The 12268-nt window shown below is 34.6% G+C and overlaps 1 protein-coding gene and 1 pseudogene across 1 annotated transcript in view; one reads left to right on the top strand and one right to left on the bottom strand.

Moving 5' to 3' along the window:
- The window catches only part of LOC138321794 (uncharacterized), a 108284-nt gene extending 106954 nt beyond the window's left edge, over positions 1-1330 (top strand). Inside the window, exon 15 of the mRNA XM_069265760.1 lies at positions 1206-1330. The gene's annotated coding sequence lies outside the window, so the exon portion shown is untranslated. The remainder of the gene's footprint in view (positions 1-1205) is intronic.
- Positions 1-5085, bottom strand: part of LOC138321792 (uncharacterized) — a 39339-nt pseudogene extending 34254 nt beyond the window's left edge.
- Positions 5086-12268: the final 7183 nt, after the last annotated feature.

Genomic DNA, 12268 nt, shown 5'->3' with positions numbered 1-12268 from the left:
TGCTTTCAATGATCAATGAATATGTATTTTCTATACCTGTGGATAAAATGATAATCTATTCATAAAAAGTAACCAATCTGAGTTAGGATATATGTACTCAACTTTAAATCCCCTGAGACCAAAGCTCACGTGACCTATATGTATTCAACTTTAAATCAGGTGAGACCAAACTTCATGTGACCTATTACAATGGTATCTTGTCGATCGTCGTGTAACAATTTTCAACGTCGACTTCTTCTCAAAATCCACTGAAGCAACTTTGCACAGACCTTCTTTGACCCAAGTCTAATTATAATGAAATGGCTTCCACTCAACTGGGGGCTTTAGTAGGGATTAAAAGAAGTGATTAAAAACTCGTAAATCTTCTCACCTCACAGACGTGGTGGTAACTCTTCTTGGATTGAAGGTCTTAAAACCCTTTACAAACAATGTAAGTGTCATGGCCCTTAGGTCTTACTCGTAGCTTTTCACCAAGGAAATTTACGATAGTTTATATAGGGAAAACACATTTTTGAGGATTATTTGTTCCATTTTTTTCAAGATATTAGTCGAATTGTTAGAACTATTAGCATGATATAGCATGTCAACATTATAGCCATATTAGGCCCGGATGACCCCAGTGCCTGAGGGGCGGGGCAATAAGGGGTCAAAATGACTATAATTACAAATATCCAAAGATTCATCGGCATTATGACCATATACAAATTGTGAATTTCATAGCCCTGGGGATCCATGATAGAGGGTTTAAATTGTTTTATATAACCACATTGTCTTTGGGAAATGAGTCAACTTGGTTAGAATTATTAGAAATAAATAACATTTTAACAATATAACTATATTGGCATGACTGACTCCAGGGGTCTGATGGACAGGGGTAAATAAAATAATTATCTATATAGCTAAACTTTCTCATCAAACATTTATCATAGATTGATAGGTAAAATAGATGAAATCAGTTACTTATATAGAGATTCTTTTTTCTTGGTCACCAAAAAACTTATATTCTGATACATGTACTATGTGTTCATATTAACCAGAATGAAAGGTGCAAGGGACCAAACGATGTTTGCACATCTTTGGGGCATTCTTTATCAGAACTTTAAGGCCTCTTGGATTCTTGTTTTATTTTATCATTATATTTAATATCATTGATAATGAGATGAATTTAAAATATTACTTACAATCATGCTTTTGGCTATTTTAAGATTAGTCGCCCGCATAGTGATGGACAACGCCAGTAGTGTTTGTGCTTGGGCCAACTATCTAAATCAGGATCACAGAGAACCGATTTTGCCTACTTCACAGTCTGAGTTCAAAATATTCATTTTTGTTAATAAATGATTTAATGCATCTATTCATCTTCTCTTTTATCTTTTTACTTATTTATGCTTGTTTTGGTCTAATTTAGATTTCGGAAAGGTCATCTCCCCTAGGTCTTCAAACTGTAACTGAAATGCATAGTTGTAGACATAAGAACCCGATTTGTTCCGTATTTGTAAACTAGAGTTAATTCCTTTGCGGGTAGATAAAGATTGTGACGTCATTACTTTGTGAGAAACATTATATAGTAGACCTGCACATAACTAATTTAATAAAAGGAGTGTATGTATTGGGGCTAACATTATATTTTACTGTTTAATTTTACATTGTTGTTTAGCTGGTAAATTTCGGCAGAATATGCGAAAAATGTACATTTCAGGAAAAGAAGTCCACAGGGTTCGGAACATATTTCTGTCACCAAATACCCATACACTCTACAACTACGTAGGTTCCACGCCAGACAAATTGATGAAATACGCAAATCGCGCATATATTGCATAATACTCTAACCCTGTATGGGAGTCATGCATGCGCATTTACGTAATTTTGGATCTGTGTGACTACGCCATAAGTAATGAATTTTATGAATGCCAATTTACCTTTATTCAGTTGCTAATCCCGTATAATTACGTAAACCACCAGAGCAAACCAGAGTACGGAGATTTGTCCTGAATCTGCCATATCTGTTGTACCTGTACTTCCTCTATGGACATCTGATAACAGTACGTTACAGTACTACAGTGTACTAGTGACTACCCAGGAGAGGCTCACGAGAGGGTGAAATAAAAATTGGGGGCGATATTATACACTTATTTCATAGGTACTGAGGGAACAGTACATTATTTAACCCTCGGTAGTCGGGAAACCCTATGGAACTGTTGTGCTTCTGCCTCGAGCAACAGTTCCTTGGGTTGCCCTGTTTCCGAGGGTCAATGATTTGACTATTCCCGAAGTATCTATGATAGAAGTGATTTATTACCTGACTCTAAATTCACAATTCTAGCAAATGCAATAGTACTATGCAACAGTGGTACTGTTGCACAATTGGTTATAAGCCTATGATTAAAAACATCCACGTGTGATTTCTGTGAAAATAGTCAAAAATATTCTTAAATAGTCAGGTAAATAAAAACGGAATTTGGGACATTGCAGACATCTTTACATGTCAAGGCAAGATATTCCATTACACTCCCTACTAGCCTTGGCGGAATCCGCCACTTTGACGGTGGTTTACTACTGCTGCCATCTGGTGGCAAAATTTTTCACTGCTGTCCCGTTACTGGTCGATGACGTAAATTCTGACCAATCAGAGCGCTCGTTTCTTTCTTGAAGGTCGCTAATTTTAGCGCTACTTTCGCTTTCAGACAGCCACGCTGTTGATTTGTAACGGGCGCCACATTATACCGAGTTAACGTGATATGTTTGAAGATTTCTATTATAAAACATAACATAACTTGCTAGTTTACGATAATATGGAGTGTAAGCATTCGTGTAAATTATACTCTGTTAGCCGTTCTAGTAAATAACCTCGTGTGGAAGGCCTTCTCGGTAATGTTAAATTACTTTCACTTTCGATCTACGTATAACTCGCCTTCCATACGAAAGGTTGGACATATTTAGTCACTATACAAAACTTTTCTCATTCCCAAAAGGTTGTTTGATAAAATTTGGCCAAAATTTATCGACTACTAGCTAGCTTTTTCAAAATAATTTCCTCATCTTCTACTTTTAGGGCCCGCCACTCCTGCCCCAGAGCCATCATTTATACAAAATCATTCCACATTCCCCCCAAAGATGTTTCTTACCAAATTTGATCAAAATCCAATAAGAACTTTATGACTAGTAGTGTTTTGAAGGAATTTTTCTCTATTTCCCCTATTGGTCCCCGCTTCTCCTGTCCCTGGAGGGTCAGAGTCACCATTTATACAAAACCTATTCATCTTCCCATACAGATATTTTAGATCAAATCTGGTTGAAATTCTTTCCAAACGTTATGAAAAGTAGCATTTTGAAGTATTTTTCCCTATTTCTCCTATTGGGCCCTGCCCCTCCTGCCCCAGGAGAATCAAAGCCATCATTTATAAAAATAAATCATGCCACATTCCCCTCAAAGATGTTTCTGACCAAATTTGATCAAAATCCAATAAGAACTTTATGACTAGTAGTGTTTTGAAGGAATTTTTCTCTATTTCCCTATTGGGCCCGCTTCTCCTGTCCCTTGAGGGTCAGAGTCACCATTTATACAAAATCTATTCCCCTTCCCATAAAGATATTTTAGACCAAATCTGGTTGAAATTCTTTCGAAATTTAATGACAAGTAGCATTTTGAAGTCGGATCAGATGACCTAATAAAATATGATTCTCCGAGAATCAATTTTGTACATAATTACGTGTCTTCGTCCGAAGCTTGAATCTTAGTGTAAGGATCAATTACATAAAAAAGGCATCTTAATTAATATTTGGAATGAGTAGAGTTTCACTTACAACACGTTTTGACACATACATTGTATGTACAAATACATCTGCTTATATTATAACAATATGTTTTTGCCACACAAGTTCTCCGAACAAATCTTGTTGACGAAAACGTGACATAAGTAACATTATTTGTGTCAATTCGTTTTCGTCCATCATACGTTACAGGGTAAAGACATATCATGTCCTGCCCGATGAATAAATGACACGAATAGGGAAAGGTATGACAGGGGATTGTAAGGAATGAAAATTGTTGAACATTATGTGAATGTTTTAGTCTACATTGTGCTTTACATAGGATATACATTTCGGGACTATATAAATGAAATATGTATCAAGAGTTTCATGAAAGGTTAAACTCACGGAAGTTGAACGATAAACTGACAATATCAATTACATATATATATGTAACAAAGGTAGGGAGATAACATCTATTTGTCACTTTTCGCCGAGATACAACGTGTCCTAAAATATTACCATTATGAATTCACCATCATAAAATGCTTCTGGTTTTTCTCTTGATTGTGTGATTAAATTTGACCTCGCTGACCTTGACAGTTCAAGGTCAATCCATTTTAACAAACAAAATAATAGCAACACATTTAGGACCAAAAAGGAGTTTCATAAAGATAACAGATAGTGTAATGAAATAAACCGATATTATACCAGCCACAATACTTAGGGAGTTTAGTTATTTTTATTTTCAATTTAATCAATATCAATACCGGTATGTCACAGGCGTAAAATTCAAGCCAAGCGACCAGTTGAGTGGTAGGCATTTGACGTTAGGATTTACGATCTAGCTGATGTAAAGAACTAACAAATATCGAGATACAATCATATAACAGCTTATCTTAGACTGTTAATAAACATGCCATTGAGTACACTATTATAAACGTGTCCAAGTACTGCATTCAGTATAATACTCCACTTGTTGAACCGTTTATCATGTAGATTTATTATTTTACGTTTACGTGTGAAATACAAGCAATGAACACGTAACCAATCGACAAATAGCCTTGTAATTATAGGCCTACCCGATATATATAAATGCTATGTATTACATCCGCTTTCGGTTTGTATAGCCACAATATCACCACAACAACTGACCTAATACAGATGTACAGTTGAATATACGTTTTTGTAGTTAAGACACTTCTTACCGTAAATATTTGCAAAACTTAAACTTCATGTCAGTTGATTATAAGCGTGTCTGTCTCGATCGGCGACCTTTGAGTGATATTCGGCAATCCTCGGTCAATTCCGGTAATCATTAGTCGACACTTACTATATCTTGCGTTCGGCAAAACTCGGTGGATTCTAAAAAAATAAGGAAGTAAGGAATTTATTTGTTAAATGATGACATAAACACATGTGTATTTTAGAGTATTATGAAGATAAAAGGTATGTGTATTATAAAAGTGATTACACATGGATATAATCATCCTCGATACTCCAGGGGTTACGATCACTAACGCTTTATATACTCCTGTAATATTTCATAGTAAAAAACTGGAAGAAACAGACACCGTTTAATAATGCACTGTGGTTGACTCATCCTCGATATTCCAGGGGTTCCGATCACTTACGATCTCTACACCCCTGGACTATCTCATAGTTAAACTGGAGGCAACAGAATAGAACAGGTAACTTAGTTATTTGATGTACATCAAAAGAGACGTATAAACAGTACACTGTGGTTGACTGTGTGGCTTTGATGTTAGGCGTCGCTCTCTCTGTAGTCTTCAGATGAAATATTTGCTAGGCTGTGATTGGTCAAATGTTTTCCGCTGAGCTGCCTTCAATTTCACTATGAGATAGTCCAGGGGGTGTAGAGATCGTAAGTGATCGGAAGCCCTGGAGCATCGAGGATGTGGTTGACTGAGTGACTTTGACTTTGATTTTCGGTCTAGTCTCCGAAGGAAGTCTCTGCAGGCCTATGATTGTTCAGTGTTTTTGTCCTACACAGCCTCCAGTTTTACTATGAGATCGTCCAGGGGTAGATATGATATCAGTGATAGTAACCCCTAGGGTATAACTCCACCATAGCCGGTCACAAACCTACGTTAATGGAGAAACTCGAGTAGAGGGTGTAACCTAAATCCTGTTTTTAAATCAACAAACCAATATTTATCATGCAATACCGGTTGCAAATATCAAAGACAAAAACCGAACCTGTATTGATTAATTTTGCTATTTTGTAAGTCTTTATAATCTTTAAAATTACCCTCTGATATCGATGCACAAAAACCTCATTTTTAATCTCTCACTTTGGCGATCGCTATTTCCGGAACGCATACAGTTCAATTCGACTACTATGATATAGTCTGTTTAAGAATCTTATTTATGAAACCCAGTTTTTATATTATAGAATGCAATACATATATACTGTAAATCAACTTTCATTCGCCGGCTATCAAATTTCGCGATTTCCATTTCAAAACAAGTTCGCGAAGATAAGTATATCTCTCGCGGATTTGATGTTTTGTTTGTTGGATTTTGTTGGTGTGGATTAATTTGATAATTGTTAATTTTTTCGCATATTTGCACAACGTCTAGCAAAATTCAACGACCAAGAGGCCTCATGAGTATATCTTGATTGTGGGACCTAGACCCAATTTAAGCAGCGTGGTGGTCGAGTAGTGAAGAGGTGCGGAAGGTGCGTTGGATTTACGAGAAACTGCTGTATGTTGGTATTGTGTCTTCTTGTAGAGATGGAACTTGTTGATAATAGTTTCATAGTGCTATAAGTCATCTGTGAGAGATTCCACGAAAAGACACCAAGTCAATCGCATCCCAGCACTCTCGACGTGACTCATGTGATGACATGACAAACGAGCGGAAACCAGTTAGTCTCCAGACTCACCGTAGTCTTTGCCTGAGATCAGCGTACAAGCAAGAGCTGAAACGTACCACTGAAGATAGGAAGTTTTGGAGTGGATCTTCGTCCAGAGGACAATAAACCTAGCTAGCCTTCTCTCACAGGGGCGAACTGATCAACTCGCAAAGGGCCCAAAAAAAAAAAGTGGGGAAAGGCCTGTTTCCACGAGGGCAAGCTTCAGGAATGATAAAGGTCAGTTAGAAAGAAGGAAAAAGAGAGGAAAATCCTAAAAAGTTATTGAATGGCCTTTTTACGATACATAAGCCGATAGGTGTCAGCAGCCGAACAATACAAACGCCGAGGCCCGAGGCTAGGGATCTCAGACTATCGCAGATGGGGATAAACTGTTCGTACAAATTGGGACGATTGATGCTGTCAAAAATATCGCGAAAGTAAATCGCTACCGCGAAAGAAAGTTGAATGATACAGGTTAATAATATATATCAGAGACTTTTTCTGTGATTTTAATCATTCTTTGAATATAACAATAGATGACCATATTCACATAATTTTATACCTGTTTAATCATTTAGATTGTGTAAATGATATTTCATGGTTTACTGAAGTATATATGTAATAACTGATATTTTGATAATCGTTTATCAATAAAATGTCGCTAATAAATAACCTTGTCCATATTTTCATCGTGTTAGCCTTTTGATGATAAAAGATAGTATCGATTATATGTACTATGATCATTCCATCCATTCTTTCGGACTGATGTACATGTATTACCAAAAGTGCAATTTATTATCTCAATAATGACCTCAGGGACATATACAAGGATAATTGTACGTGCTTTGTACTTGATATTAATATGTGGACATGGTTAAATGTGGACCTGATGGAAGTATTTTAAACATAAAGTTATAACTTACCGACAACATCAAACAGAAACGTAAACCATATATCAGGTAATAATTGTAATGGTGTGACTGTATCGACGACCCTTGAGTGATGTTCGGAGGAGTACTCGGAAATTACTGTTATCTTACATTCGGGAAACCTCGGCGGATTTCCTTTATCAGATATTAATCATTATATAGTTTATGCTTTCCTAAAAACATCAAAGGCAAACAATTCATTTAATGTTAGATAACATTGATAAAGTAATGAAGGAAACATGGCTAGTTGTATGACCTGATACCATAGGTGGTATCTCCATAAGTATGAAGACAGTCATTGCTATACAAAAGTCCTATAGTGTGAAGGATGTATTAATTAAAAATTGTTTTAATTGTGGATAACTCTACGATGTATTCCCATTAACTGAACGCTTTCTTGGCTCTACATTTCTAGACAAATGAACTAATCGTAGTCGATCTAAATTTTGGCAAATTCACTGCAAAATGTTATTTATTTCGAGCCAAATTACCATCAACCGACTGTAGGCAATAGGCAAGGTAAAATTAGACAGTTATTCGTTATTTAGTATAATGAATAAATGTCTTACTTTAATTTATCCAGCCAAAAGTAAAGTTAACTATTAGTTATTCAAAAAGTAACCAATTGTGATGGATATAGCGAGATTAAAAATATTAAAATGTATCCAATAGTTTTTTATTTATTATTAATTTTTTTCGGAGATTTCAAGTAAATATTTAAAGCAATGATGTCTTTAAATCATGTCAGAGTTTTGCTCACGATACAAGTTTATTTCCTGACATAAAATCGTCAGTTGCGCTCAAAAGTTACTGTTTTATTTCGATGGAGAAGTAGTAATATTTAACAATTAAAAAGATAAATAATTCATTTTAAGGCTATTATCATTACTATTATTTGTAATCTGGAAAACATAGTAAATATTAAACGCCTAATATGTTATACACAGATTATCAACCGTATATGGTCCCATTGCGTTAACACCCACATGTTGGATCTTTTTTGCTAATGCAATACAAAAATTCTGGAAGAAAAATGGATCTATTCAACTTCCCAAAAACAAATGGGGACATTTTGAACATCTTTACATAAACTGGACACATAAGGTTTAAAAGTCCATGAATTGGAACTTGATTAACTTTATTTATGATTGAATTCGTTACCCTTTTTTAGCCATGGGAAGAACATGCCCCATTGTTCAGATAGGAAGGTCCCTGTTAATCTACACTATACAGTTACTCATTTCGGTTAATGATATGAAAAAAGTATATACGGTAATCAAAGAATGAATGAATGAATGAATGAATGAATGAATAAGTATGAACGAAAACAGTAACGTGCGCATCAAGGATATTTTATAAGCACACCTATGCTAGATCTGATAGTATGATATATGGGGTGCAAGAGCCCCTTGTGAGTGGACATTATTTATATATGAAGTCTGACCCCAAGGTCCCAACCTTTGCAGCCATCAACTATAAATGTGTGGGAAATAAAGTATATGTAACGTTTTTTGGAAAAAAAGTGAGATCCATGCTCGTAAAAGAGTTTTGAAAGTGGCGGCAACCGCAGTGGTTCAAGTGAAACGTTCAATTTTTAATCGGTTTCTGATTTTTAAGCATCATTATGTAGATATGACTGTCCGTGTCATTACTAAATATTTATGTTGAATATTGGTGTATTATTACAAGGTAACATCTGATAGGACATTATCTAGATAGAGTGTAGTATCAAAATTTCGTAAACTGTTTTAGATTATTGTGGAAGTTGATACTGCTAATGCATATTTATGTTCGAAATAGCTTAATGATGTCGTTGTCTAGATAGCATCAACGTTTCCAAACTGTTAAGATTGTCAAAAGTTGATATTTCTCCTGCATATTCATGTTCGTAATACCTTAATGATAAGTCATCAATGTACGTACTGTATATATATATAGGTTTGTGAGTTGAGTTTAAATGCGCATTTGTAAACCGGCATTTAGCTGAGATACATTGGCTTTCGAATCGAAGACGAACATCATGGCTGGTATTATCCACGTTGTTATATTAATGCTAGGTATGTCCTCCATGGTTGTCGCCTTATCAAACGAATACGATGACGTAAGTATATCTTTTGTTAATATTTCATCAACTGTGATCGAGCATATCGTCAGGGTAATTGGATGGTGTAGTGGTTAAATATAAGCCACTCGCCATTCACCTTGCAGGCCGGGGTTCGATCCCCGGCACAGACGTGAAAAGGTCAGGAGTCACCTACTCGATCACGTTGGTTTTCTTCTGTCACTGCGGTTTCCTCCCACTCTAAGACACCTGGCGCGATTTCATCCAGGCCATAGAGAGTGATTTTTATAAGTTGTATAACTTGTTTCGCAATTAATATAAAATAAATTAAGTTTATTTTTAAAAACGGTACTTGAGTAATCCCGCTTTAATCTATCCACAAGGGAGGTTACTGTGTAATAAGTAAATACGGAGTCAGAATCATCCATACGTTTTGATTACTACTGATCTATGTCTTTACATTACAGATGTTTGACATGGTATGTTATTTGTTTGTTTATTTATATTATTTATTTATTGTATGTATGTTGTGGTGAACAGTAACGTTTCTACGTGTGTGTATAATCTCTAATTAAGCACATAACTGTACCGAGAGAAGGCGTTGTAATAATTTGTGTCCAATCCTTTGTTGTCTGTAATTTCAACAAACAATGTTTAAATAAACTATGATGTTTGACATTAACCCTAAATGTTCGCATCAAGTAACAGGTCTGGTTGAGGTAATGATGAAAATGTTAGATTAGCTCACAATATATATGCCTTTACATATGTGATTTATAATGTAATATGATATATATTGTTATATATACATGTATGTTTCTCAAATATACATTTTATTGACTATCCAGAATTTTAATATCTTTGTATGTTAGTATGTACAGTACAGGAATATGTATCCGGCCATCAATGGCTATTGTTGTGTACCTGTTGAGAGCTGAAAATACATGTTGAAGAAGATAGACGCTCTTTTTAATCACTGGAATGTAAGCTAGTCAGTCCCTTTATATATAGCTTTTAAAGACTTATTCTTAAGGTCAACATTAAATATTTTCTTGGATTAAGTGCTTAGTATGTATTAAGATATTGAGCCTTATTTTATTTATTTTTAGTGCTTGGAAATGGTAAGTACAATACTTTAATCAACATATAGACCAATGTAACTCATCAATCTACTTACTAAAACTGTTTTGAGGAAATCATTTCCTTCGTTTGCATGATTTGTTTGTGTTTATTTTACATTCTATAACATGGATTTCGTAATCATGTAGAACTGGTGTATATTTTAACACAAAATACCATCAGTTCTTAAAAAATGCAGCTATGTTATCGATTTTCTCTTTACGTTCAAAGTATTAGGAACTATGGCTTCTTCAGTTAACGTGTAAAAGCTCTGACAATTATATGGCCAAACAAACTTCAGCTAAGGAAAAAGACGCTCGTTACTATAAATCATTTTATTTTTGCGCGCAATAAAATTTCCCAGGTATCTTGGGCGATTTGAATTCTTTCAATCAAAGCAACTGTCGAAGATTCAAAACTGTAAATAGTGAAAATAAATAACCGTGACACATCGTAAGGAAGGAGACCGTGATAATAAGTCATAACTGGAAAAGGTAAAAATAAACAACCATGAAAACAAGTTAGCGTGAAAATAATTTACGGTGAAAATGATTTACCGTGAAAATAATTTACCGTGAATATAAGTTATGGTGAAAATAATTTACCGTGAATATAAGTTATCGTGGAAATAAGTTATCGTGAAAATAAGTTATCGTGAAAATAATTTACCGTGAATATAAGTTACCGTGAAAATCATTTACCGTGAAAATAAGTTACCGTGAAAATAGATAACCGAGAAAATAAATAACCGTGAAAATAAGTTTACCATCGCCGTGAAAGTGTATATAAAAACTTCACTCGTCACTCGTCACATCTGATGAATTTTGTCTCTACAACATGTATGATTCTGGTCATAAGTTTTACACAATAGGTAATAATCTAGAACATACGCATTATAACTCAACTAGAAAATTCTTATCAACAACTTAGGTTATCATTGACATTCTAATTATATGTGTATATTATTGTACAAAATGCTAATGTTGATCTTCTTTTTATTTTGATATAGAGATTTCCGACTTTTTGTCTAAAGGTAGGTTTTCATTAATCATTTCCATTGTCGATTATTATCTAATTACTTTAATATGTTATAAATGACTTACATTCAAATCGACAATATATTTTTTTTTTTCAGTCAACCTTGTACAATATTCGTATTCATTTAAGACAGAATATTGACCTTCACCTCCAAACAGATACACAGAGATCTAGACGTAAACATCCCATTTACTGTTCGTCAGCCAAATAGGCTTTTGACATTTATCAACAAAATATTGATTGTAGTACATAGACCACAGTGTTAACATTTTGTAATGTATTGTTAAAACATCTGAATAATAGTTATCTAACGTGTTCTATAATTAAATTAAAAGTTCTCATATAACACAACATAAAAAGGGGGAATCCTTCAGTCAAACTCCAACCAGGGGAGCCATTGTAAAATATGGTGCAGTTTGCATTAACACAATCTTAAAATTATAATGTTTATACTTAATTATTATTAATATTGATATTTTGAACATAAAT

Source organism: Argopecten irradians, chromosome 4 (assembly GCF_041381155.1).
Source record: "Argopecten irradians isolate NY chromosome 4, Ai_NY, whole genome shotgun sequence".
In the NCBI taxonomy this organism is placed as follows: Eukaryota; Metazoa; Mollusca; class Bivalvia; order Pectinida; family Pectinidae; genus Argopecten; species Argopecten irradians.
Note: the sequence above shows the minus strand (reverse complement) of the source record. Positions and strands in the feature narration are given on the sequence as shown.